The sequence below is a fragment of the Atta colombica genome, unplaced genomic scaffold, assembly GCF_001594045.1.
Source record: "Atta colombica isolate Treedump-2 unplaced genomic scaffold, Acol1.0 scaffold11, whole genome shotgun sequence".
NCBI lineage: Eukaryota > Metazoa > Arthropoda > Insecta > Hymenoptera > Formicidae > Atta > Atta colombica.
The window spans coordinates 1,316,347-1,340,817 of record NW_017259195.1 but is presented as its reverse complement, the minus strand read 5'-3'; the positions used below and the strand labels follow the sequence as shown (position 1 = coordinate 1,340,817).

Genomic DNA, 24,471 nt, shown 5'->3' with positions numbered 1-24,471 from the left:
ATATATATATATAGAGAGAGAGAGAGGAAAGGCTGCTATTATGAGATACCGAGTTCATTTTGGATAAATGCTAGAAGTCTATAAAATTTAAAAAAACAATAAATCATTTTGAAGGGAATTTAATAAACTTTAAGATAACGTTACATAAAAATTCAAATTCCATTTTTTTTTTAAATTAAAAGAAAAAATGTAAAAAGTGAGCAAATCGCAAAGTCAAAAATTGTACTCCTCATATGAGATATTAGGAATACTCTGAGTATCTTATATTACGATTTGTACCACGTCTTATGGTTTTACGATCATCAAATCTAACTTCCGTAATTAAATAATTCAACATATCTCGTATTTTTCTATTAGTACGATGTTACTCTATCACTATCTACATGAAGAATTTATTGTCAAATATTTATTTATTAAATAATAAACAAGGTTTAAATGCTCATCTCAATGAAACTTGAAGACATCCAAATTTTAAAATCTTGTTTTACAATGACTATAAGCATGATCTAATAATGAATTTTCTACTAAATAGTTTTCTAAGAGTAATAAATTCATGGTGGAATCAATAGATAATACATATTTATTAGTTTAACAGAAACGCTGCTATTTCACATTAGGCACCTACCTCATAATAGGGAGCTTTCCTCCACACACACACACACACGCGCGCACGCACACGCAAACAAGATCCTTATCTAAAGCTTATTCGAAAGTGGTCTTTTTATTCATTGTAAAACTGTTTTTCGTAACAATTTTTTTGCATTTTCGAAAATGAGATATAAAACTTGATATTACAAGGAATAATATGAAATTTATCTGAATATAGCTTCCAGTATTCGTTTTTAAGAAATCATTGAGCAAAATAAATAGATTGCTATTTTTTCGACTGGCAGTAGCGAAGGTGGGAGGCATTTTACATTGTGTAAAAAAACTTATATAAAAACGCTTATGGAATATCTTATACTATATATAAAAATATACTATATATGAAATAAATTTTCATAAAAATTTTCATAATAGTGAACACTAATGTGCTTATTAAGTTGAACACAACTATAGTCGGAGAACGTCTTTAAGACACAATAAACGGTATTCATTTAGAAACGCTTACAGCATCAAAAGCGTTAAAAATATATTCGCGATGATTCTTCGCGCTTTGTGATACCTTATTGCGTAGTATTCTTATATAAAAGTTGTATTCAAGCATCACCTATCTTTCAGATTATTAAAAAGAAGGCAGAAAAAATATTATTCTTCTTTATGTAATATTATTATATCCTTATTTTATTTTTAATATCATATTATTAGAGATGATTCGAAAATTAGGGTTATATATTTTCAGGAATAATTAACTGTAAATAAAATTCATTCGATTTACACTTAAATTTTTTTACATGATGACGAAGAATAAGATGTTGTGATCTATATTTTTTTACACGCTATCGATACTCATATACGTGAAATATCATAATGTTACATAAGAATTTTTATTTGGTTACCGAATTACGTACATATACTACAACGAAAGGTATAATTCTGGCTGCGTTTCATCTTTTCCTATTAAAAAAAAAAAAGTTTTTTTACATTTTTCACTAAAATAATTTGCGAAATAATTTATTCGAAGAAGAAATCTCATACACAAGTATTTATATAAATTTGTCGCATCTCTCAATTTAAAATGAAAGAGATGAGAAATTCAACAGCGATTTTAAATTTTACTTTATATATTTGGTTTATTTACGTTTCATATGTCCATGTGTTGCGTTCCGTTTACGAAATAAGACTTATTTTGAAACTCGCTTGATCTCGTATTGCGTGGTTCTTTCGCCGCTAGCTGATTTCAGCTTCGACCGATGCTGAAATATATGCACGTAAACCGTGATGTCTCTCTCTCTCTCTCTCTCTCTCTCTCTCTCTCTCTCTCCGGGTCAAGATTGTCCCTCGTGCGTCATTGCGCCGATGATCGTTGCGCTGCGGGAGAAAGAAAGATAGGGCGAGAATGCGTGTACATGCGAGCCAATCGTAGTCTGGGTCCATGGACGCTACTTAGTGTTAGTTGGCCAGATTCGTAGGTAGGTTGTCTGGCCGATGGCCTTTCGACCCGAGTGCAGTTTTCTCGCGAACCTCCTTCTATAGCGGCGTGCCTTGGTGCGATCCAATACAAGCCGTGCGCGACGGGCAGTGAGAGTGCAAGCGTAGCTTATTATAATAATTTCACTGGTAATCTATTATCGCTGGCGTATTATCCCTGATAACCTGCTGGCAAAAATCTTATGGCGAATGAATTAAATTACTGTGAGTAGCACTACGTTATTTAATCCATAAAATTAACTTCAAAATTCACTTCTAGGATTTATACTCCTATATTCTTTTTCGTGCTTTGTTTTCTTTAATTGTTGGCTTTAAGTTGTTATGTTAAAATTTCGAAAAAATATAACATCATCATCCAGTTTATAAGAACTCACTTACTTTCTAAATTCTCACTCTTTGAGTAAGATTTATTTCACAAAAATTTAGAAAGTAATTTAACATTATAAAATCTAATTGTCTTATAGAAGCATCAGGTGAATTCCAAAAGTCGAATTCGATAAATTGTTCTTTTATTATGCTTAACCCTGAAATGCATATTTAGTTTCATACTCACAGCATTATATATATCCAACTTTAACTGATTATAACTTTCGTTAAAATGAACATATTGTGTTCCAACTTTTTTTCAATTGAAACACCAGACTTTAAAGAATATAATAGCAACAAGCAAATGTATGTATCTTCCTCAATAAAAAGGTTATAATGAAAAAAGGAAACAATATTGAAAACTTTTGTTAATTTATATTTATTAGAAAATTTTAAGTAAAAGGCTTCTTATTTGTTTCGAAAATATTCAATTTAAAGAAAAAAATTAGCCAGAGTTGATCATGTAACTAAAAAAATATACAAATTTGAATATGGCATGCTTGTTAGTACATTCTTTTGATCGTTATTATTTAAAGATTATTCGCATTAACATTATTCTTTAAGTTAAACGAAAAGAGTATCTTTACGTTCAAATTTACTCTAACTAGGTTAATCAAATTTATCAAATTTCAAAATTATAAAAGTATCGCAACAATTGGAAAAGAACTGAGTATTCCATATCGAAAAAATTTTAAGGATTAAAGTTTAAGGATTAAATTAATTCTACAAATTTACGTTCGTTACAACTACATATTGGATTTTGATATAATTTTATGCAGTGCGCCATGATATAAGCACGTGGTTGTTACATAGGCTGTCATACAAACTTCGCATATTCGTCTGAGAAGGGTTGAAATCGCAGCGCGGCTGCATTTCAACTGTCTAGCGCCTGTCTCATGTTTTTACCTTCTTCCTTGCGTGATTTTCGGTCGTAGCGTATTTTCAGATGGACGACGTGACGCGACGTGCTTACCGAACACGAGTGTGACAAAAGTTATCGGCACTTGGGCGTGTTTTGAAGCGCGAAAAGCGGTTACGAGTCCACATAAAGAACGCGCGGCTGGAGTGCTTTTCTCTAGCAGCGGCGATGCACTTTGCTCTGCGCTTTACGGGGTGCATTACCGTTCGACTCGTCACCGTGATCTGTTCGACGTTTCTTTTTACGATTGTCATAATAGTTTCAACCCTTCCCGTCTCACTATCCTCCATTTGGTTCCTTTTTTTATTCATGCCAACTTCCTTTACAACATCGGTGCATCCGATCGACAGTCGAGTCTTTTCTTCGAATCGCCCGCACATTCGCGATATGCGGTCTTTATCGTCTCGCAATAAAATTGTATGTATGTTATTTTACTATTATTTTGTTACATATTATTTCTTTGCATCTCGCTGTCAATATTTTCGTTATTTTTGCCTTTAACATTTTTTTATTTATTTTTATATAATAATAATAATAATAATATATTAATTATAGAATATTTTAAATAATTAATTCTACGTAGTACATTATTTTTTTACAAATTTATATTTGTTTTCATAAGTTATTATTATTATATAATAACCGAGGAGAGAACCGCTGACAAAATTGTGTACACCAATGCCTATTAATGTCCAACTTTTATGTCCACTAATGCCCTTAATAATGCCCATTAATGCCCTAGTAATGCCTAGTAATGCTTAGTAATGCCCCAAATCTGTATACAATATCTTCGATAATAACATTATTACATAGTTCGATATATATTTTTGCTTCGATAATAACATTATTACATATTTAGTTCGATATATATTTTTGCCTCGGATTTGATAATTATTAGCTACGATGCGTCGCTCTTATTAAGTTTATGTTTAATTAAGTTTATCTGCAATATTATAATTCAATTTGAAATTATTATTATTTCTTTCAGTAAGTGCTTTATTATTAGGTATATTTTATTATTTTTTTCACGTGCTATTTGAAACTGTCTAGTAATTTTTAATGGCATTTTCCAGAATCAAATGTATAGCAGCATTTAATTCGGTGAAAGATAATTTTTATCGGTGAAGCTGCATACCTCGATACGCAACGGAACGCTGGTCGCGCGCGCCTGCATTCGTAACAGAGACAAAACGCGCAGTTTTAACGCCAATGGGCGATCAGGGACGCCATTTGTCGCCGCGTGCAAGAATGGTTCGGGCAGCTGCTGAAAAACGACGGTAATCTCGCCAAAAAATATACATTCATTCCGCGCGCATTATCCGTACCGTCCGGCCCCGTTACTCGCCGTCTCATTCCCCGCATCTCTGTTCTTCTTCCTGACCCTCGCTACTCTCACCCCTTCTCTTTTTTTGCTCTCGGTGCACTAAATCCGCTGGACAAAAACGTGAATTTCAACATTGGACCGCATGCGCAGAACTGAAGCATCACCTGTATTTTTTAGACCTTCATTTCCCTTGGACTTAACTGTAGTTTCACATGACAAGTAAATTACAAGGGATTTGCTGTATGCTCGAATTGAATAGAAGAAAGAAACTCTAACATTGACGAACGAAATTAGTTTTTACGTACTCTAAATTTTTCAAAGTGAAGTCTCACTCAAAACGATAGAAAATTTTCCAATCGATAGTAAAAATAGCCACTCGAAAATAGATTAATGTCACTTTTTCACTTTTCATGAAAGTGAAGTATTTGATTTCAATTATAGTGAATATTATCATCACACATGATATCATAGTGAATGTTTCATTCATTAACGTCAGTCTAGACTTTAATATGAGATGAATCCTAACTTAAGAAAAAAATATATAAACTCAATATACGTAGATTTTTGTTAGCATTTTACTTATCTTTGGAAAAAGCGTTATCGACATTTCTACATTGACTCAACAAACAACGAGATGACGATCAGTGTGACTTGTTTATTGAACTTCTTGCTTGGCGCACACCGTTTTCAGCTGTTACATTGATATAGTGAGACATATCACATTTATTCTTTAATTACGAGTGAAAATATTTACGTCACAGTAGAAGAATTCACTTCGTATGAGTGAAAAATTACACCAACCTGAGCAATTCGATAATCCATTTTTCAAATGAAATTTCATTCCAAGAATTTAGAAAGTCTAGATATTCGTAGTCGATTCTTATTTTAACTTACTTACAAGAACAGTGCGATTCCTGTTCATGCAAATTTCTTTGAGTCTTTCGGTAATTATAAATTACACTATATTTTATTATTTTCCAAAATGAAGTTTCAATATTTATTCTAGAAAGTTCAAAGTATAATGAATTTTTAGAAAGTTTTTTGAACCATTTTGAATAGATCCAAAAAAAAAACAGACGAGTTTTAATGATCCATGTTTGGATGAATGAGACATCAAATCAATTATATCTTGTATTGTAAGGGTTAAGATTGTCTTATATAAACATCTTAAAATGCGGTTCTCTGAGTTTGGTTTCTGACATTTTAAGATTGTACTTAAGATAGTTTTGTGACTACGAATACTAGCCTTTTTTACCGTACTGGTTATCATGCTTGAGTTTTCTACATAATTATTTATTCTACATAATTATATTTTGATGGTCGACAATTATTTTCAAATCTACTTCAATTTTTTGATACTTGCGTAAAATTCTTTCTGCATAGTACTTGAAAATTGATAATATTAATATTCCTGTTAGTACTCGATAAGTTTCAGAATAATTTATATCAGTTTATTTTGTTGAAATTCTGGATAGTTCACGTTCCACCATCGTCGATATTCAATGTTGATATCGGGTAAACGATTATTCGTGAAACAAGCTTTGCGTACATCGAGAGAGTCGGATAAACAGCATCGCTCTCCAGTTATTCCGCATGCGATGAAAGGAATTAACGAAGAATTGATAAAACGCCGATTCAATGAGCCCGTAATAAATTATTATCGGAATCGACGACTATTGTTCCCGATTGTCCGTATACCTCATATCGAGCGATCGATGCAAAGCAAAAATTTACATGTGCATTATAGCTTTATTTCGATTCTTTATTTATACTCGATCCTTTATTCGTATCATCGGGCGGGAAAGTGCTACGGTGACAAAGCGGAGAGAGAAAGAAAGGGGGAGCGGGAGAGACGAAGAGAACCATGAGAGAAATGGAGAAAAAAAGCTTGGAAAAGGGAAGAAATAAATAAACTCTCACTGAACGGCTTTATGTATATACCCCATCTAGTGCCTGGAAAGGCAACAAAAACTGCTGCGCGTCCAAGCATTGCTACAGGTGCGCACGACGTAGGTAATCGAAACGTTAATGGACGCCAGGAAAAACTGAGACTGGAAAAAAAAGCCGATATCTCATAGGTGAGAATATTATTGTGCGGGGGACGGGCGCGATATAACGCGCTCGATTGTCGATACCGCCGATACCTGCATTTCAATCGACGAGCCTCGTTTCCTCCGGGAACATGACGCCTCCGTATCTCGATTCTGTTGCCGCGCGTCACGCGCTCGGCTTCCATTATGCGCTCTACGTAAAAGCATTAAACATCATTCCGATAGACGTCGAAGAACAAACTAAGAAAAATGGTTATAGACGTCGCTCGATAATTAACCAAGTTGTTCGATATTTAATACTAATAAGTTTTGCCGAGTTGATTGTTCCTAGATAAAAGCCCGTACTTCAGTTAATTTCGGCCGAACTTCATCTTAACAGGAGTTTAGTTTAGTTTAAGGCTTAACTGTCAAAGTATATAATGCTGGAAATTAAGAACTTACGAGAGAAGCGATGGTCCCTGTACAAAAGTTTTCGTCAAGAGAAAGAGAGAGAGAGAGAGAGAGAGAGAGAGAGAGAGAGAGAGAGAGAGAGAGCCCAAAATTTGACGCAGAATCTGCGTGATCAGAAAGACATTCGGTGAATGTGGGACATTCTATCTATATATATCAGCATCCTGTATTGTGTATTTTTATCTATATCGTGTATTTCAACTGCCAACTTATCGTTTTGCCACAATGAACAAAAAAGATCATCGCGATTCGAAACTGAGTTTGGTGTTCCAATTTCTTTTACAAATACAATAAAAATTTAGACAATCGGGCTGAATCGATCTCCTCCTGAACATGAGAAAATAATCGAATTTTACTTTTCCTCGGGCATACTTGGCAATCATACCACGAGAAACGAAACCATAGCGTGCTCTATATCTAAAATCAACAATGAAATGAAACAAAAATACTAATGCCTCTCGAAAGAGAGAGAATTCGAATGGTTCGATTGAATATACCGAGTATCCCAGAAAATCTATACAGTGATCGTAACGCTATTGAATTTAAAAATAAATTTTTTTCCTGCCATTGTCGTAATCTAAATTCAATTACGGAATTATATTCAACATGGATAATGAATTAAAGTAACACGATGAATTAAATTTCAGCTTAATTTCGGTTTATCTTTCAGTTAGCTTCAAGCGCACTTTACTTTATCAGAAGTCTAATTTGCGATGTAGTTGGCAAAATATTTAAATATTGAAAATTTACAAGAGTTTCGCAAAATCGAAAAGTACATAGCTTTAATATATCATTGCGTGCATTCTAGAATCGAGTGCAATTTATCGAGCGCGCTTTTATCATGATATAAATCGGCTTTTGTTGATTGCGATGATGACGAAGAGCGACGCGGAGATGTAGAAACGTTAAGAACGTTTCTCAAGTCAGACGGACAGGCCGTAATCACTGTGTAACGAAGATAACAAGGACTTCCTGCATACTTACGAATTGTATTGCCGCTCGTATTTTCCTCTCTCTTCCTCTCTTCCTTCCACCTTCGCACCATAGGGCGTCTAGAAAGCTCGACTGATAATATCGACTGATTAGCGTAACGACGGCGTCTGTCATTCTATCAAAGTGAAGGGAGCATCGTGCTCGCTTTATTCTTTATTGCCGTTGGCTGCCGTTAGTTACCGTTAGACTAATTTAAATAATCGATTTTTTTTTATATATAAGTAAACAATGGAAATTTAACGATGTGTTTGAAGACAAAAATTTACATGCAAATTATTGAAGAGAGAAAATTACGTTTAACTAGAAATTTAATATATCACTTTTATTAAAGACATTAGCACGTGCTTTCGAGTTTTTATGACGAAAACTGCTTAATTTAATGGTTTATTGACAACGGTATTATTATCGTGATCTGATAATGCAATGAGAGATGTTTGCAGATTACATTATCTGTATACTAAGGCAATAATGTGAAATCCACGCGAGCTCGCGTAGCGTACGTTTTTTTATTATCACGACGGAGGGCAAATTTCTGTTGGGCGTAACGCCGCGACTTTAAGCTAAAGTAACAGCGGCAACTCGCTGCGCATCTACTAATCCGATTATATCGGCCGTTTTAAAGTTTTCTGTCGGGGGGTTCTCGAGAGCTCGACTGCCGAGAGAATGGCTGCTTTCCACGGTTACCCTCGTGTTTTTCTCATGAACATAGTTCTGCTTCTGCCGTACACCGAAATTATGCAGTAGCCTCCGCGCTTGCAGGATCCTTCCAGGAGTTTTCGTTTTCTCCGTATAAGTATACTGTACACGTATATATCGCAGAGATTAGTTCACGCGCGAATGTTACGTAACGTTTCTTTCTTTTTCTCCCTTTCTCTCTCATTTTATCTCTCGTATCTTTAAAAATCCCTCCGACTTTTCTATCATCCGAGAGCAGCCATCTTCCACTCTTATCTCCGTCCATTAACGGTAGTTGTCATCGCGTTTCTTCCGCGTTTTGCGCATTTTCCGCATCCACGAGTGACGCGTACTTCTTTTCAGATTTCGCTTTCTTGCTCTATGCTTCGTTTCTCGTTTCTCTCCCTATTCTTGAAATTCGCAAGTCGCCACGATAGTAAACCAGCGCACACCACTTTTCGAAAGTGGTCTATTCCCGAACTTCGAACTGTCTCGCTCTCTACGAACGCCGAATCGTGGCTGCACGAGAGAGTAACTCCGCGAACAAGTTTGATAGGTGGTTCCCCTACACGGTATCGGGATTATCCGAAGAGCCGCGTGTGCAGGTTCGTGCTTACAGCGATCGCAGAAATCGAGTGTTAATTTTGTTCGCAAACTACTTCACCTAGCGATTTCAAGCGAAAATTTCATCACAACGGCCCTTACATAGACCGTTATTAGCATATCTGTTACTACACAGTTTCATTATAGTTTTTATTAAATATTGTTTGTGTAACTATTGATTAATTACGATTGAAAAAAAAAATGTAAAAGTAAAGTTTTATTGTACAGGATACAAAAAGAAATGGCAGATGAGGAAAGATACGCTTACATGTAAAAAAATGGTTTTGTTAAAGTATCTAAAAATTTATTTACAGATCTGAAAATAATTTTTTTGGACTATCAAAATAACCAAGCATGAAAAGTTTTTAACATTCTAGCAATCAACTTGAGCGTCCTCTATAATTATTTTGATAGTTTAATAAAATTTTCAGATTTGTATTTATCAAAATTTTTAGATACTTTAGCAAAACTGTTTTGCTGAAAGTAATTTTGCTAGATTAAAATAATTATGTAGGATAAGTTACTAGAATATCACAATTTTTTGTTGCATTGTTTCACTGTAAAAAATAAAATGTTAATTAATAGTGGATTTTCTGAGACATGCAAAAATGTTAAAATTAACATTTTTGTGTTAATTTTAACATTTTTAGAAAGTCCACTATACGACTATAAGTTAAAATTAACATTTTATTTTTTACAGTGTTGTTATAATTATTTTGATAGTTTACTAAAATTATTTTCAGCTCTATACCAAATTTTGAAATACTCGGCAAAGTTCTTTCTGTGTACAATTTTGATCGTCAAATCATGTGTGTTCGACAATGTGATTTTTTTTAAATAATTCTTTTATCTTAAAACATTAAAATATCCCTCACGGAAATTACGTTTATTCGCGCATTCGTTGATCGTCGAAGTTAGTCCGGCAAGACCGATTTTTCGTTTCGCCGAAGATGAAAGACAGACGATGGACAGGAACGAGGGATTTTCGCGTCAGACGCCGGATATTAGCCCCCGTCGTAAACGGCGCGACGCCCTGAAAGGCCGTGGGTGAGCACCGAAAAAAATACTCCGACGCAAATAGCGTTGAAACTTCAAACGAATTATATTCGGCCGCCCCCTCGCTTTCTGTCAGCGCGCGACTGAAAACCGAATCAGACTCCCCCTCTCGATATCGCACGGTACGTTGCTCTGAACTTCACTCTGAAGGGTAGAAAAGCGAGGACTGAGAAGCGAGTTGACTAGGGTTTGAAAGATCCATATCCGTTTCCACGAGCAGTTTCACATAAAGGACGATAAATTTACTGTGTTTCAAACATACATTAAATATGTCGAATATGAATTTGTAATTCTCGCCAGATTAAATATTCATTTATGCATAGATATTTTCATTTATAAAATTATTCGATAATTCTCTCACATTTTACATTAGTAAAGATAATACGGTGGAATAGGTCGATTCAAACAGTCATTCCATATAATCAATATCTAAATATATATAGAAATTATATATAGAAATTCTTGAAACGTTTGAAAGAAATTTGCCGTAACTTTGTTAGAAGACGATAAGAGAGAAGTTCAATAACACGAACGAACTGAATGAGACTTCATACTTCAATACGCGAAATCGATCAGGCTCGATTGAGCCTGATCGTTTTTGCTCGAACAAGACTCGCCGTCTATCTCTTTGCGAGATAACAGGTGATCCGGAACGCTGAATTTGCCATCAATTAAAGGGACGACATATCTTCCATTCGTTACTGTCGAACGTGCTCTCGAAGTATTACCATCGTGAGAACTTGACCTTTCTCGCGAGGTGCATAACTCATCTCGAAATTATGCCACTATGTCACATTGATTGTGACGCGCATTTATATCGAAATGAAGATGAGAATTGAATCATTTTGATTGGATGTATTATCATAATTTATACATATATTGAAGTATTCATTATGACATTAATATGCATTGTTTGAAATGAAAAAGGACTTGAAGATAATTGAAAATGGAATTACGAGATGGAGATTAGCTCTAGCTGCTAAATGGAGCATCTAAAAATGCTACAAATTTAAAGTCTGTTTTATATTAACGAAAAACATTATCGAGGAAATTTTCATTTATCGTAAGTTCTCAGTTAGACGCATTTTATAGATTAAAATCTTAAATTAAATTTATGTTAGAGGATGAAATTCACGATTAAATGGAAGTATAATTTTATTGTCTATCTATGTTCAATTCAATTTTCTAATTTAAACTTTTGAATTTAATTCATTTCTTCAATTTAAATTTTACTTTCTATTCTGTATCAAATTATTTTTTATTATCATCTCTTTATTTTTAAAACGACTGTTAGCTTTTTGTCATATTATTTCATTTGGCTATGTTTGTTATACTTTAAAGAATTCTCAATTATCTTATGGAATTATAATTTAATCCTTATAACTCAAGGATTACCTTAAGGATATCTTATGTTCAGATTTACATTCTTGGATTATTTCCCGCTATTTTAAGAACGATTTATTCTCACAATAATTCGCGGTGATAGCGCGATCGGAAGATACTGAAGACAATACCGATACAAATTAAGTAATAACACTTTGAAACGACAGATTCAATGTAATTCCGCGCATAAACATCTCTCAGCCATCCAATTACTCGGAAATACAATTTCCGCAGCGAAGGCAACGACGTCCTCTTCTTCTTACTCCATCGTATTACTTTCCGCACATTTCGAACCTTTGAACCGTGCAACTAAATTTATTAATATGAATGTAAATAATTCTATGTTTTCATTTTCAGAACAATAATGTGTCCTAATATCGCAACAAATTGTCAATATTTATTTTTCATTATTCAAATCACTTTAACGTAATTATTTAATTAATTTTGCTAACTGTATAATAAAAATCGAAAAGACTTTAACAACTTTAACATTTCTAGAAAAACATATTTATTCAAGTAATTTCTTCGACAAAATTTAATTATTGTACATAATGATTGTAACATCAAATACTTCTTTCATTAATCGTTTTCAATACCTATTTAATTAATCGTAAAAATTCCTTTGCGATATCAATCTTTTTCAAAAAATTCTTCCGAAATATACGCAACGTTTTTTTGCTTTACTACGAGGATTTTTGATCGAGAAAATAACAAGATTTCGAAAGTTCGTAAAGTTGGTAAATGTTTTGATAAATGTGTTTTCGTTTTGGTTTTCGTTCGTTTCTTCGACTAGTAAGGGCACCGGGGCAGAGGGATGTGTTCGATGAACAACTGAAGCCAGGAATCTTCGCTTCTCCGTGTACGCAGGCGACACTCGTGTTGGCCTTTCAATCAACGTAATTGCCGTTCGATCAAGTTCGAACCTGTGCCAATCCTGTCCAACGACAATGCCCTCTGCGCGCTCGTGTTCCACGAGATTGAAAAGTTCCTGAGCTTATGCGCTGTAACACCGAGCTCGATCATGGAGTATTCGCACAGAGAGGAGAGACATTCGATGTTTGCAGCTTAAAATTAATTGAACTGACGTTTTCTTTTCGGGGAAAAAATTATCCTTCTTCGGTAAATACCTTGTCATAATATATCCCTGTCACTAATAGATTGACAAATTTCGTTAAAAATATAATTCGGCTATCGTTAAAGATGTATCAGATAGATATCAGATCTGTATGAATTGGAAGTTTATACATTTCCGTATAAAAACGAATTTTATATACATATGAAATGGTTTATTAAGGCTAATATTTGTGTATTTAACAATTTTATAGTTTAATATAAATGAAAATTTTCTCATTTTATTTTAATTACCTTTTAAAAACATATTCTACTTCTCTCATTGAAATAATTTTGGATCCAGATTATAAATTGTCAAATTTTTTCTATTACTTTCAAATTTAATATAGAAAAATCTGTCATTACTTTATGATTTTTTTATTTTATTAAAAAATATTAGTAATACATCATTAATTAATAAGCGAGGAATAAATTCAACGATAATAAATAGTTCTCTTTATTTTTTAAAAGATAATTCACTCCGAATTATTTTTTGCTCCTACAATTAATATTTTATGCGGTTTAACGCGAAATATTAATTAATAAATCGAACGTGGAGTTTCTCTATCGTTTATTAATATTTTGTGATTGCAATACATATAATGTACGTATGCATGCAATTTTTACGACTGAAACGTACATTTAATCGTTATTATACATAAATATTAGTAGAGATGTGCTAATCATATAATTCGACCGATCGTTCTGATAGGGACAATTCTCTGATACATTATACATGCAGCTGCTTCCGTCAGATGATAGCTCTAATATCATTCAAGTTATTTCAGATTGTCGATCAATTATAATAATATGAGTGGCTAGAAAAGTCATCTCCTGTATAATTATATTTCTCTTGCTCATTACGCACACTAAGCATTACGCAACGATTTTGAATATTTTTGGCAAAGTCTAATTGTTGTCTAAAAAATTTGTTTGTAGTAAGTTAACAACTAAATTTATCTTGACACTCAAAAACATTATATTTTACTATAACAAACACTACCAGGCAACTGAAGCATATATTTCTCAATTCACGTGACGTTTATAAAAAAATTGCGAGGATTTTTCTCGAGTCAGAAAGTTCCAAATTTAAAATATAAAATTTCTAATTTAAAACACTAATGTAAAAAATTGTAATATATTTCAGAAAAAAAGCGAGAGATAGAGGAAGAGAGAAAAAGAAAATATACAGTGAACGATTGTAAAGGAAGATTCCATATTACTTGGAACCCTTGGCCAAACATCGGTAGTCTTCGCCAGTGACCCTTCTGGCCCTCCCTCGTTTCTTCTTCTTCGAGTCGAAACACCCTACGGGCGTGGAAAGTTCTCTTGGAGTGCGTGTTCTCCATCTCGTCGCTTTTCACCTCCCTTCTCGCAGTCGGTTGCATGTGCAGCGGCGTCTGTGTTTTGTGTGTTTTATGTGTGTGTGTGTGTGTGTGGGTGTATGTGTGTGTGTGGGTGAACGTACGCCGGCACAAGCGTGGATTATATCGGCACATGCGCCCCTCGTGACTGTCGCGTCGGTGGAAAAGCGGATATAGCCGGCGGCGTGTCAAAACCATTCCGCCGCCCGTGCCGCGAGTTTAGTACGGCGTGGTTCTCGGTTGCGGTTGGACGATCCGTGCACCTGCCTCGTGTGTGCGGTTGATAGTACACGAGCACGAAGGGTTACGAATCGCGGGATGCGCGTGTTGGTGGTCGCGTCGTGAAAATCACCCAGCCGTCGCGACGACAGTTTTTCACGGAGATTCATCTGCTCTCAGCAGCCAGTCCAGTTTCGGTGTTACGTGCTGGCGTAAGACAGGCGTAAGACAGGCGTGCCTGGAGTTCATTTCAGTAAGGAATGATTGCCGGCACTTGCGGTATTTGAACGTTCAATCCCTTTTCCGAAAACTACATTCCCGTTTTATTTAGCAGTTATTATCGTAATAATTGTTCATTCTCTTCTACGTTGAGAGAAAATTTGAAATTCAAATTATTTTTCCATTCTTTCTGCCTCCAGGCTACTCTATGATTCGCGTTTGTTTCTCTCATTCGAGAGTAAATAGTACAGATCGACGAATTCGTTCTTAAGAACGATATTCCGTGTGAATATTCTAGATTCTAGTTGATAGCGTGAAAATGAAATGTTAAACAATTTCCCTGGGGATCTTTTAATGATAGTCTTACCATCGATTTGGTGTACATTTTATGGATATTCTCGCGAAAAATGCAGTGATATCTAAGATAGCGCTCGTGATGTATACATTTCTCAGAAATGTGTTTGGAGGAGGTGACTTGGTTCTCTGCTAAGCATGACGTTACGTCTGCGGCAGTGAAAAAGTTCTCTCGTATATTACTCCGTTCGCGCACCAAACGAATAGAGCCGGTAACGTGTCAAAACTATTTCGCTCGAGCAGTGAATTCAGCACGTCGTGATTTCTTTTCGCGACTGGACGTCTGCTGTCACACTGAAACAAGAGCTTCGAGCACGGATCAACTTTGCATAATTGCTATCAAGGTACGAATCCGCTTTCCATTATCTCGTCATGCAGCTATGATGAAGTTATCAAGTTCAATTGATGAATAAATTACGGAATTACAAGATCGGAAAACGAAATTAATAAACGCGTTACAATGTTATAAGATAAATGAATTTCATCGTGCGAAGCTTCCCTTCGTATTTGTACATCACTTTTTTTTTTTTTAGAGGAGAACTTTTCATTAATATCTCTGAAATTTGTAATTAGTATACATATTCATTTTTGTAATATGCGAATAATTATAATATGCTACTTTCAATATATAATTGTACATTGCTCTTTTTGAAAAGAAAAAGCATTTTTCATTATTATCTTTGAAATTCATAATTAGTACGTTCATTTTTGTAATATGCGAATAATTATAATATGCTATTTTTAATATTATATTTTTAATATTATTATATTGTTGTGTATATCTTGCTTTTTTTTTAAAGGAAGAGAATTTTTCATGAATATCTTTGCAATTCGTAATTAGTGTATGTTCGTTCGTATAATATGTAAATAATTACAGCACACTACTTGTAATATATATTTAATAAAAGAACGAGAAGCATTTAACAATAACACGAAAGCAGGTCAAATATAAACGAGAATTTTTTTTATTATTTTTTTTATTATTTATTAGATGAGAATAAAAATATAAAGAAAACAAATTATTTTTAGTTTCCTGCTACATTAATATATTTTTGCCAGCGAATACGCAATTTGGCGATCCTGTTTTTACGTCCTCGAATTCTCCCAATTTTTTTAGCGACTAAAACAAACATGATAATCGCATTGAGACAAATCGTTCCATACGATTATCATTTGTTTGGACCGCTGAAAGAATTGGGAGGACAATACGATGCCGATGTAGAGGAATTCGTACGCAATAAGTTGCAGACACAACCTACTATTTTTTTATAAAAACAGGATCGCCAAACAGCCTATCCGTTGCCAAAATATATTAATGCAGCAGGGAACTATGTAGAAAAATAATTTGTTTTCTTTATATTTTTATTCTCGTCCAATAAATAATAAAAAAAAATTCTCGTTTATATTTGATCTACCCTCGTTTGTACATTTATAGTAGTTTTTACATTTATAGTGTTTGTACATTTATAATCATTTTTCTAAAACAAAAGATTTTTTTTATGAATATCATTGTAATTCGTAATTAGTATACGTTCATTTTTATAATATGCGAATAATTATAATATGTTACGTATAATATATTTGCGAAAAGGACGAAAAACATTTTACAATAATGTGCACATTTGTAGTAGTCATTTTTTTTAAGTAAAAGAAATTTCATGAATATCTTCGCAATACATAATTAGTATATGTTTATTATTGTAATATGCAAATAATTATAACATGCTACTTGCAATATATGTTTGATAAAAGAACGAAAAGTATTTTAGTAATATGCATTCTTGTAGTAGTAACTTCATCTCGTCAAAAATTGATATACGTTCTTTGAGGGGCGGACCGGTTTTTGCCGCGAGCGACTCGCAGACTGGAATTAAAATGGATATATTTACATGAATCAACATTGAGAAAAAGCTTTGTATAACAACTAGCTAGCATCTATAGCGCCGTTTTTGCGCGACTTTTATTTACATGCTGACACATAGCAACGCGGCTTTTAAACACAGTCTTTTGTTTTACGCACATTTTTTTAAAATTTATTTTACGTGCGTCGTGCTTTACGAAGTAAAAGTTCTTTGTAAAACACATAACTGAATCATATTATAAAACGCGAACAATAGTTTGAATTTCTGCGGCAGCAATGTTTTGTAGCCGTCCGGATTACCGTCAATTTACAACGAATGTTCGCCGCTGATTGTCGAGCCGTGGAAGCAACCGCGACATTCGTGCAAAATACGATAATTTTGTTTAAATCGCACCGCACATTTAATGCTAATCATTTGATTTTAATTACATATTTACATCACAGTGTGGACGTACATGTTTAGTAAATGAAATTCAAATTCGGCAGCGGACATTTGGAGATTTTGCGCGTCGTGTAAATTAATAATTGTGGAGTTGAATGCAGTAATAACGTATGTCGAAAAATTGAATTTAAAAAAAATTACGTCTTGATAATTTTGCTAAACGCTGAAATGCAATAGTACATTGTAAATAAAAATGCAGCATGCAGCTAAGAATATTAAAAATGAATAGAGAGCACGTTTTTGCGAAATCAAATAAATAAGGAAAGAGTGATACTACAATCGAGGCTAAATCTGCCTAGTAATATTTTTAAATGTAAATTCTAAGTACATTTTTCAGTTATGTAAATTGCATGTTTACTGACGGACTTGAAATAAATTGAAGCTAAAATAATAAATTAAATCGATCGTTCATTTAATAATGCTATTAACATCATCAAAAGAATTATTGTGAAAAATATTATCGGAATTAGGATTCGAATATTATTAAGGTATTAAAATCTAACTTCGACTTTATATTGCTCTTTCCTTATTTATTTGGTTTAAACTTGTATCAATGAGACAGGCACGACATTGGTATTTATAAAACTACAATGTATTTCTTAAGAGAATTGAAAACATTTTAGTTTTATAAGCTTTAAAATCTTGTCTGGCTCATTGCTCTTCATTGACAAAAGTTTAACTTTTAATAAGTCTTTAGATACTTATTTTTCATTTGATTTATTTATATAACGATCTAGAGAGATTATTATCGAAAGAGGTAACTATTATTGCGAATAATGATAATGCACTATTAGGAATAAAATCCCAAAGAGACACGTTCGCTCTGAACATACAGTGGATCTACGGCGAACGAGTTAATACCTTATAGATAATCATAATGTACCGTCGACGGCGCGACATTTTTCTCAGCGCGCGCTCGTAACTCGAGTCACGTAACACGCGCGAGAAGCGAGATAACAAACGGCGGAGGCGTAATGCGGAGCGTTGAATAATTCTCACGTTTTAAAGGGCGTCCAATTTAAAGCGCGTCCGAACATGCGAAATGCGGCACGCGACGAAAGCAAACCAGAAGAAGATCGAGAGAGAACGAGAAAAACAGAGAAAGACGGAGAAAGTAAGAGAGGACTAGTAAGAGAGAGAAATAGAAACGAGAGAGAGAGATCGTTTCTTTCATTGCGCAAGTTCCGAGTGCTTTGCCACTTTTATGCTTAGCTCGAAAAATCGGCTTTACCCCGTTCGCGAGCGTTTTCTCGTCAAAGTTTCCCTGCGTTGCACCTTGCGTATAAAAAGCACTCTTTCTTCGCTCGGCGATTCGCGACGATCTTACAGCCTCCTCCCTCGTATCTTCCTCAGGAAAAAAGCTCGCGAACTCTTCACCACGAGCACGTTTGATCGACGACTTTTTCAACTGCCGCGTATCGTCTCACGTAGACAGGCTTTAATTTAAAGCTTTCTCAATTCGTCTCTGTAGTTCTTGACGAAAGAATCTAATCGAGTGCCACGATAACATTTTGTGGCGTCTCGTGTTATCGGCGAAGATTAACTTGAACATGCAATACTTTTATTACTACACACGAAAAATATCTTTCTACTGAAAAAAAGTTATTCTCATTGTCAGTTTACGTTTTTCTTCCAAATAACAGTTATCTTTAACAAAAACTATTTTCTTGATAATAATCTCAAAATATACAAAATATACTTATTACAAATTTTAGAAAAACTCATTATTATCATGTATTTAAATTTTAAAACAAGAATTTTTCTTTTGGAGGATATTATATAATTTTCGAAATGATTTTATATAATAGGTAAATTTGTTTAAATTTAATAATCTTGATTATGAAATTAAAATGAATTCAAATTTAAGTATTAAACTTAGGGTAGAGCGGGGCTGTTGTTTGTGACACTTTTTCTTTAAGTTATTATAAATCTTCATACAATTACGATAGACTAATGGTAAATGCTTTAAAACGTTGCATGTTCATCTGGCTCAATAATCAATTACTTATGAATTCTTAATATAGCTAAATAAGAAAAAAATTACGTTAATTATAAAGATGCAAAGTGAATCAATATTAAGCATCTTTGAAGAATAAGTTGAATCATGAAGATAATCATTTAATGAGATTATACATTATTAAAAGCATCAAAGGATTATATGTATATTAATCAAATTTTTATTATTTTCATTTTAAATATAATAATTTGTAATACACTCTCTTTTAATTAACAAAATGTAAAAAATCTTTACTTTTTACAATAATAATTAAACGTAAAATATATGTTTAATCGTTAACATAGAATAAAAAGCATTGATAAAGACAGGTTTCATTTAAGCAGCTGAGTTTATAAGGGTAATTCTGAGATACGAGCCTAACAAGGATCTCATATCGGTGTTGACTGAAATATTTTTTTAAAAACCGTAAATAAAAGCAACTTGAACATTAAAGTAAAAAAATACGATAATAACTTGTATCCAAAAGACATATTTGATTGTTATTAATCACTTTAATTATTATGTAGACCAAAAGAATACTCATCTAATAATTTTACTTTTGATATACAAAAGAATGAAAAAGTGCACGTATTTGGCTGTTGACAGCCGCACACAGATTATTGTATTAAAGCACAGTAATCTTTGTCTTTGTGCTACATTACGCATGCATAGACGTATCCATATATATATTTTGGTTATTTAGATATTTGCATTTGATCAATTTGCCCCTATGCTCAAATAGCCTTGCTCTATCTATTAGGATTCAGAATATATATTTTGAATAAATTTAATGCTTGCGATGAACTCATAAAAGATTTGTAAGTATATAAATTTTTGACATACTTGAAATAAAATAATTAATATTTGAATACAGTATTATTGAAGGTATTATGTTCTCTATATGTTTTCTATATGTAATCTATTATTTCACTCTGATTAAGTATCACAGTTATAAAACTCTATAGTAATTCGAAATCTCTTTTCTTCTGCAAAATAATAAAAATAAAATGTTCCAAGCAGAGCTTTCAATCATTAGCTAATTTATGATATATCCAAATTCTATAGTCTATGATGGTCTTATATTCCATGATTAATTTTCACATCACGTTAAAGATATATGTATTTGATTTTTGCTAACAGTTCTTGAAAAAGAGAATGTTTGTACTTTAAGATTTCTTTTTTCTTAATAATATTAGTCGATAAAATTTTATTTCCTTTATTATTTTCTTAAATTGATAGTATGATTCTTATAATATTTTTTTGCTAATTTTAAATATGTTTGCCAAAATAAGGGGAGTAAAGTATTTGAGTAACATCATTAAAAAATTGTTGTGCTTTTTTATCTCTTCTGCTACCACATAAATAAATGATTCATAGAGAGTTGTTACTGAATTTAACATAATTCATTTAATGTAAAAGACTTTAAACAAAACTAAATCATTTTTAATTATGAAAATTATCCCATACGACGACGAATTATTAACAAATTTATCATTTGTTTTTCACTACAGCTCGAGTATATGGTTTTTGTTTTAATATTATGTCTTTGCATGTAATTCTAATCGTGAAAATTCGCATATTGACACCGTTACACTGCAATCCACAGTCGTTTATCGTAAGACTCTTGTTCGCCGCGATGGAATAACCTAGAAACCAATAGTACTTCTCATTGTCAGTTCACTCGGGTCGATAGTCGTTGGCAGTAGCGACGACGTGAATTTTCAAGCTTAGTAATCACCTTAGAATTAGTGAGGAAAAGCGAATTTTGTGTAATTTCGTCCAAAGTCACTTTCTAGAAATAATACTTAAATTATAGTTTGACTAATAGTCCGTTTCAAGTCAATATAATATCAGTCTAATTAATTCGACTTGCGCCAAGAATATCTACTTGGGCATTCACGCGGAACTATTAACTTATTATTAATAAAACCGCAGAAATTTTTTATAATATACGATGAAAAATACAGTTAATGGAAATGAGTACTCATATATCACAAAAGAAAGTTTGATGTAATGTAAAACCAATCGGAATAAGGAAATAGATCGCGTGCCTGAATACTGGCTGAATTTTGATTCGGATATTTTTTACATTTTTCTCAACGTGTGCTATTCGATCGTGAACATATCGAACGAGTCTCGATAACGTATCCTCGACACGTTTCATCGTCCTCGTTGTGGACGGACAAAGGGATTACGTTCGGGGTGTTGGTTGAATGACTGGAGGACCGGCACCTGACGAGCATCCAGCCATGCTCGCGTCCTTCTCGTTTGTCTCCTCAATCTCCTTGCGTTTTTATTAGGAGATCCTCGGGGAGAAAATTGAAGCCCGACATGGAACTTCTGGATCTTCATCACGAATGGAAGTGATGATGATCGAGGGGACACTTATAAGCTCGTGGCGCGTTTGAGCGAACTCCGTATTCGAAAGTTGATCGCTCTACTTGCGGCTCGTATATTAATTATTACTTCGATAGTACCGAGATTGCGGCGGGAGAATATTGAATTTATGGTATTCATATCGGGTAATTGGATTTATAGTAATATGGATTGTTTCCAACAATGATGTGCGCGCGAATGTAAATCGCTTCCATCGATTCCATCGCTTTTGTGGCTCTGCAAACATTTAGAACGTTTATTAATTTGGCGGATAGCACACATCATATATATTTAGCATTTGTTTTATAATTTTGTTGGTTACGAGAACAACTAATTAATTTTAATTTATTCATATGTGAACGACTCTGCTTTATTTGTTATAGATAAATACAATACGGGACATATTCCATTTTCGTAGGAACGGAATAATAACATAAATGATATATTTCTCTTGTCGTAATAAATAGAAATGTACGAATCTGCTTCGAAAAATCAGCTGCGCAATTAATTTTGTGATTCTATAAAAGAAAACTATTTAAAAAAATTTATTGTGATGATATAATTAAACAAGAAATGTTAATTTTTCAAATGTTAATAATAACAATTACATATGTATAATAAAAATTAAAAATGACGGATTTATTATACAAATTATCTTCCAAATATGATTTACTCCGTTATTCTGTCAGTCGGGTTAATTAACTGTAGATTTACTCTCGGATTTCCATCGCTTTCCACGACTGTCCATTTTCCTATGAACCGTTTCGTCCTCATATACGCGCTTCAATAATGTTGACGTGGCTAGCTGGTTTAATCTCTCCGTAAACTTTTGGACGAACAGTTTATATCGCGTTGCGCTTGAATGAAGTCCTTGCTGTTCCTTCTCCGTCTGTCTCGTACGCGTCAAGTTAATATCGAATTAAATTCTAATCTCCGCGCGCTTCTCTTTTAACTAATTCTCTTTCACTCTCTTTGCTTTCCTCTCTCTATAAATAGATAAAGATCTATTTATAGCTATCTATCTTATAGCTTTTGTTCTTGCCCTTCTTATGTTCTGGTTACATTTTCTGTCAGCATTGAGCGAGGAGTTATATGACAGACGCGATCGATTATCGCGTGAGAAGTGACCTTACATATCGCGATGGAAGTTTTAGCGAGCAAAAGGTTCCGACGAAATACACTTCACTGCGTCTCTGGTTCACGAGGCTTATCGTACAATGACTGAATTTTTTACTGTAATCGCAGCGCGTTTACAGTAACTCGTTCTCTCTCTTTCTCTCTGTTGCTTTTCCGATTTTGGAAAATCCACGTTGATATCCACGGGAACAATCTCGATTTGCAATTCATCGAGAAATCCATCGATGTTTATGAAAGCCATCGATTAACTTTATCTCGCGATGGAATACAGGTTGGTCCATTATTTGCGGTATAATCGGAACAGCGACGATTTCATCGTGATGTAAAAAAAATTTCTGTAAAATCATTCCGCATTTTAAACTATCTTTTTATATAAAATCGATTTATATAAAAAGATAGTTTAAAATTCAAAATGATTTTACAGAATTTTTTACACACACACACACATACATTGCTCTTTATATCAATAACGGACTACCTAATTAATCAAATTTATTGATTATCAATTTATTTGTTGTTAATAAAAAAAGTTTTGCAGTGCAGGTATTCCTAAATGATTACTGTCGTTTTTATTGTCGATTCAATGTGTGTATTGCACTGAGAGAAACATTTTTAGTATTGTAACTATATATTTATACTATGTATGTACTTATACATTTGTAACTATATATAATTACATGTTACTATAATTATGATTGTTATTGATGATATAATGTTAGTATCGTAATAATACTTACAAATATAGTTCTATATTCAATAAATTATATATAGTTGACAATAAAAAATTATTATAGCTATTATTACTAATATTACAGCAGTAATAATAATCACAATAATATGTAATTATCTAAATACTGAAAACTTTTCTTTCTGTATGTCTTTTCTACCTACGAGACCATAAAAGTGTAAAAAACGGGGGCTCTTTAGCTTAAAGATGAATCATCATTTATCGTAAATGATGTAGAAAAGTAAAGAAAATTGTTAGCAAAGAGTTGATCGATCGCGTTTTGACCGACCTTGGTTATTCGTGAGTAAAGATACATATGGTATTTCGCGTGGAAAAACACAGGTGCATGGATTATTTCGATCTTCGTACAAAGCGTGTGTGTCGAGTTGTAATTTTGTATCCCGTCAGTCTGAATAAGCGATAACTGGGCCTCCATGTCGTTCATTCGCGTGTACGACATTAAATGTCAGCAAAGCAACAAGACAACGGTTCTTAAATTCGATTTACTTTGGTTTCCGTATATATCTAGATATAGCAAATAATAATAAAGTCAATGACAGTTTCTAATTCCCCGCGTAATAATCTAAATGATTGCTAAACATAAAGTATTATATAGTAGTCTATATCCTCTATTTCCTGTTTCGAATAATTGAATTAATTGAAATTAATTAATTCGATGCAAATCTCTCTTGTACTCTCATCTCGATGAGATTAAAACGTCTGCATATTTTCGATCAGTCAATGGTAAATGGCTC

At 33.4% G+C, this 24,471-nt stretch overlaps 1 protein-coding gene across 1 annotated transcript in view; it reads left to right on the top strand.

Moving 5' to 3' along the window:
* Positions 1 to 24,471, top strand: part of LOC108693773 (alpha-mannosidase 2) — a 194,600-nt gene that overhangs the window by 65,011 nt on the left and 105,118 nt on the right. The window lies entirely within an intron of this gene.